This window comes from Lygodium microphyllum, chromosome 22 (assembly GCF_053477565.2).
Source record: "Lygodium microphyllum isolate KBCC chromosome 22, Lygodium_microphyllum_v1.1.10, whole genome shotgun sequence".
NCBI lineage: Eukaryota > Viridiplantae > Streptophyta > Polypodiopsida > Schizaeales > Lygodiaceae > Lygodium > Lygodium microphyllum.
The window spans coordinates 136,712,774-136,719,047 of NC_141156.1; positions in this window are offsets into that span (position 1 = coordinate 136,712,774).

Sequence of the window (6,274 nt, forward strand, 5' to 3'; positions counted from 1 at the left end):
CTACTATTGAATGCCATGTCACATTAACTTGTGGAAATTCACCAAGAATGTTTTATTTTTATGGTACTCCATTAATCTCACCGAGCACCTGTTTTTGTAGTGTCACAATCAAGAAGCAAAGGCCACACGCATGTAAACAATAACTTTGATGACTTCTACAAGTCCATCAACCTACATGTGTATTGGCCTTTACCTACACACTTAAGTTCATGTCTCAAAGAATATAACAAAAAACTCCATAAGATTTTGTTAATGGGAACCTTAATCCTTTCTCTAAGTCCATGTCAAATGATTGGTTTTGATCCCAATCATCGTAATTATCTTTGCTCTTTTACATTAATATAAATCTAATTTCAAGTTGTCCAAGGAAGAAAAGTTCATGGGACTTGTGAGTGAAATATATAGAGCAATATATTTGTGCACTAGCTAACTTCATTAGACCCCATCAGAGAGGCGAGATTAAATGGCAACATAAAGCCACCAAGAAGAAAAAGGCAGGTCACCTAGGCCATTGCTAGTTCATGCAATACCCCTTCTAAAAAGATACTAAATTTACTCTAATTCGCTACTCCCAGTTTTGACATAAGTCCAATGGCTATCCACGCACTGCTATTAAGACACGCACAAGAAATCTTGCTTTCATGTGGAGGAACTCTAATCCTATATTGACAAGTCAAGGGTTAGTGTTATGAGCTTGTCTCATCAAGTGCCCCTACACCCTTGACATCCAACATAACATTGGTCCTTTCTACCATGTCCAGCCTACTCATCAATATGAGAAACTTTTTATTACAACAAGGCATTTACAACATCCCCAATAGGCCTCTACACTTTTGATAACCATGTCAATTCTTTACAATTAGCTTCTACTACTCCTCTTATAATAATGAGAAGCTCATTTTGACTATTAGATAGAGTATCTATGGGTTCTTCTACTTTATTCATTTCTCTTAGGTAGGCCAAGGCCTCTCATTCATGTTGTTTGTTAAAAGAAAGTACTAAATTGCATGTGTAATGATTTGTTATAGCAAACTACTTTTAATGGAGAGTGTATTGTAAACACTATCTTGTATGTTTTGTCAGTTAAATACTATACACAATATGTGTGTTTGTATGGTAGATTGATTTGTGTTTCAACATCATGTGATGTCTCAAAAGATAAATTGTGTATTGTAAGATGTTTAAATTTTTTTAGTGGCATTTTCCTCCCCCATAAGCTCCTTGGGGAAATAAGGACAAGAATGCAAAGCTAAGGGCACAAGCTTATGACTCTACTATCAAAAGAAGATGAAATAGAAGAACAATATGCAAGCTCTACTTATGAATTCAATGCAATTAAAAAAGATATTGACTTGAAGGGATCAAATACAAATATCAAAGGTTCTCAATTGAGTTTGTAAAGTAGATATAAGCTAGAAATCATTCAGTGTTGTTGAAAATCCCACCACTAAAGGTTCCAACTAGTGAGTTGGACTTTGTTTATTTGCCTTTGATCTATGCTACCTATGGATTAGCCATGTTTGATGATGAGACACTATGTTGCTCACCTGTTTAGGGACATGAACAAGTGCATGGGGCTTAGGTGTAGCCAAGTCATCTCATGGCACATTTGGTGTAGTTTAATAATGTGCACCATGAAACAAGTGCCTAAAGAGAGGCATGCATTAAAATGTGTTTCGTTTCCTAGGAATTATTATTATAGGAAGAAGATTGACCAAATAGGATTGAGGTTTATGTATGTGATAGCTAGTTACTATTGTGGTAGCTAAGAATATGATAGGTACCATTATAATAGATGACTATCACCATGATATGCAAGGTATACATACTATACTAATAGTAAGCTATTTGACGATTGCCATTATATCAATTTCTATGATATGTATCACTATGATAGCTATCACTATTATGGTAGCAAGTAGCAGTATGGTGGCCTCCACACTAGTAGCTACTACCATAATGGTAGCTAGTAGAAAGTATTGCATGTGGTAGTTACTACCATACTAGTAGTTACAGGGATGCATTATCACCAAATCTATAACATGTGGTGGCTACTAATATATTGGTAGCTACTAGTGGTATTGGTTGCTATTTCTTGTATTGGTAGCTTCCACTAGTTGTACTTGTTGCTACCCCATATACTAGTTACTAGTAGGTACTAGTCATAATGGTAGCTACTACTATATTTGTTATTAATATACTAATTGTACTCTAATTGAGCTCTAGTATACTAGTAGCTACTAGTTGTATCGGTAGAGCTACCAATTATACTATGAGCCATCAATGATCATATAGTACACTCATATAGCCACCACACTGATGCTAGCACATATTGGTGATAACCACCACTATGTTGATAGTTACCACTATGGTTAGTGACTTGTTTATGGACAATTTGTAGAATGATCTGTTTAATATATGGTCACTTATTTGTAGAGTCTATACCTCAAAAAGGAGGCGATGAAAAAAAGTATCCATGAAATCAAAGTCTCAAAATGGTAATGTCGATCTGCTTGAAAATATTAGTCAATTAACATTTGATGTGGCCATCACTATTTACTATAATAGATAAATCATAATTATGCCATGCTTGGTATATTGTTCTATAGAATCTACATCTAGGAAGGAAGCTAAAGAGTTTTAAATATAGTAGTTTCATCATAGTCAAAGATTAGTAATGTTCATTTTTTTGGAAAATAATTAGCATTACTATTTATTATATATTTCTTTCATTGATCTCATATTTGGCATGCTTAATCATATTTGTTGATTCAAAAGAAGGTTCAAAAAAATATAGGAAAAGGCCAAGATGATTGGAAAGAAGTGATTGATGGGGCCACAAATGTAGAAATGATGGTTCCAAAGAGCACTTCCCTTGCACAAGCATTTGGGTTACCAAAGAAGCTAAGAAAAAGCATAGGAATTAAGTGTCAAGACCCAAATGTAGCTTTCGACTTGATCGTTGAAGTTCCTGAAAAGAAGAAAGGTGTTGCCGCTACTAAATCCAAATTACCGAGTTTGAAAGAGTGTCTCTTCAGTTGGTTCCATGACATTGGAACCAGTTTGCTGATTCCTTAGCAAATTATGCGTATAAAGAATATATTTTTTTCAAATGTAGTCTTGGCTTTAATATACCTCTTGATGATGAGATGGGACCTAGTTGATTATGGGGACTGTTATCTGAACATGCTTTATATGGTAGGCACTAGCTAGTTTGGGTAATGTAGACAATAGCCAAGACCCATCTACCAATATTATCCTAGACCCATAGGCTCGTTAGATAATATATTATGCATATGCCCCTTGCCCTATATGTAGGAGGTATGGGTCATAATTTGATGCACCTAGTTTAGGGCTAGGAGTCATTTTTTCTCCTTGGAATGGAGCAAGTTATTGCATATCTAATATTACTTCAAGGGGGGATGTGATATAAGCTGTATTGATTTATTTCTTTAGGCCAAGACGACTGATTGTTTTGGATATAAATGCTATATTTTGTTAGGCCAAGAGGGCTACTTCTTTTGTAATGAAAGGATTTGCTTCATTAGGCCAAGAGGGCTACTTCTTTTGTAATGAAAGGATTTGCTTCGTTAGGCCAAAAGGGTCAGGTGTCTAGTTGATGGTTCTTTGTCTTGCATTAGATAGGTTTGAAGAAGCACATGGAGGGAGCCAATTGTCGTATGGAACCTTCTTGTAGCCAGTCCAAGTGGTATCTTTCCTTTTCGAGTTCTTTCCCCTTAAGCAAAATGAGTATATGTATTTGGGGATGTTTCTTTCTTTGTTGGGGACCTAGCACTCAAGGCATGAAGTCCCAATATTAGACTAGGTATATTTCGAGAGATTTGAGTAGTTGTCCACCTCTTGCAAAGACATTTTTGGTCATACAAAGTTCTATCTTAGAGGTAGCCCTAGTGATTGTGTCCTCCTAACTTGCTAGGAAGTTGGTTCTAGGTATTTTTGTTATTGTGAAGTAGATATGGAAGGCTAACAAGTAAATAAAAGAAATTTAGGTGTAGCATCTAGCCAAAAGAAAACAAGAATAGTTGTAGCAAAGATGAAGTGAGTGCAAAAAAAAGGATTTCCTATCACCTTGTGAGAGCTTGGTAGGTTCTTGTGTACCAAGACTAAACCTAAGGCAGGACTTGAGGTCAATGCACTTTTCTCCTTGGGTCACAATAATACGCTTAGCTCCCTCCCTTTTACACATTCAAGTACCAAATAATGAAGAATAGAGAATGAGAAAAATGGAAAACTATATGAATTCACGTGCCCAAGTTGTTATAGGAGTACTCGCCTAGTAGAAGTTATTGGTATAGTTATCCTAAGTCAGTAGGTGGGTTAGACCACCACTGATAGATTTTTTAACGCTTGTCTATGTTAGAGCAGTTGGTTCATAATTAGCTCTTGATCTCTTTGTCAATTTATGCTTGGCCTATCCCTTATGGAATTCCTGCCTTGATCTTTGTCAGGGGGTAGGGTGAGAACTGTGTCTTATGTTATGTTGTGTATTTTATTTGAAGTAACTTGATATCCACTATGTTTTATTTGTGTGCAAATCAATCCATGGGTTTGATGGTATGAGTCGCACTATCCCATGTGGTTGCCAATGAGAGGGCAACTAGGCGCCCAAACTAAAGCAAAAAATGAAGCATTTGAGGTAGAAATAAAGAGGTGCCAAAGTTTTCTAAGCGAAAATGGGTGGCTCAGAGTGTGTTGGAAGCATTTTTTTGTCAATCAGAGTTTGTTAGATGGCCCATTTATAGAGATGCAACTTTAGTATTACAAAGTAGCTACCTAATTTAGAGGCTGAAAATAGCATCTAAGAGGGCAACTCAGTAGAAAACGATGCCATGAACGTGGCTATACTTTCAGATATCAAAATCGAGCTCGCTTACCCCTCCCTTTTTAGTGAAAGCACTTGTTGATCGTGTAAACGCTAAGGAAGTGAACTTGTTGATTGTGAATTAGAGCTTAAAGAAGCTTAAAAGGTCCAAAATTCTCATGATTGGGGAGGACACATTTTTCCGTGCCCCCTCATTTCTCATGATTCTTAATTTTTGCAACCGTTAGATTTGCAACAAATGCTCTTCACCATGAGCTATTGATTTTCTTATCTCTTTATCATTGCAAAAATTGTGCAAAACGATGCATTCTATCAAAAGATCAATTGTTTGTCTTTATCTCTCCTCTTTCTCTCGCCATAGTGGCTATTCATATGGGCTAAGAGAGAGAGAGAAAGAGAGGGAAAAGGGGTACTGAAATGAGAAATGATGCAAGCAATGGAGTGATGGAGCATGAAGGTGGTTGTTAGTAGCTATGTGGAGCATGAGTAGATTGCCTAAGTGATCCTACAATAAAATAAAAATGTAATTTTATGAAATATTTTATCATAAGTCTCATTTTATTTGAAAATGGCAAGAAATGACTAGTGTATATGCAAATAAAGGGTTTTCATTGAGTAAAAATAAAGAATGTATATTTTAAATGCTTGATCAATGTGCTTTTTATAATAACAAATGGTTTTTAAAAGGTGTTCATATGAGTAAAATGATGAAAAACGAAGTTTGGATGATGTAGAGAGGAGTATGTTACGATGTTTTATATGTTTGATGATGCATCCTAGGGCCAATCCTTGGGATGTAGGAGAGCCATAGGGGCCACAATAGTTGACTAGGGGGTGCCCTTTATGCATGTGATTTGAGGTAAGATAGTCACATACATGTGGGAAACTCTTGTGCTTGGAGTCAAGAGGGGTAATTAGTTGGATAATAATCCAAAATTGCATCGACAAACATAGCAAATAAAAGATTCATTTATAGTATCCAAATGCTCCTAGTCATGGGGCTATGTGGGATTGTTTGTCATGTTTAGGAGCCCTACTAGAGCCATCAGAGCCACGGGACCATTTAGGTCCCAACAAGGGGATTAATCCCACTGTGTGTAAGTACCATATCAACTTAGAGCATGATGCCAAGTGAGTGTGGCAACGTTAAAGATACATGAGTCCAAATTACTTAGCCTTGGTAAAGCATAGCAACTAAAGGTATTAGAAGCTAAGTTCATTTATCCAATTGGGGACCAATAGTGAATGGGTCTCACCCATCGTGGTATTACCCAAGAAAAGTGGGAAACTGTGAATCTCCTATCCTTATTCATCAATCAACAAGGAATGTTCTAAGCATACCTGGAACCACCGAGAGTGATGATACAATGGATTTCTGCTACTCTCTCTCTCTCTCTCTCTCTCTCTCTCTCTCTCTCTCTCTCTCCCTCC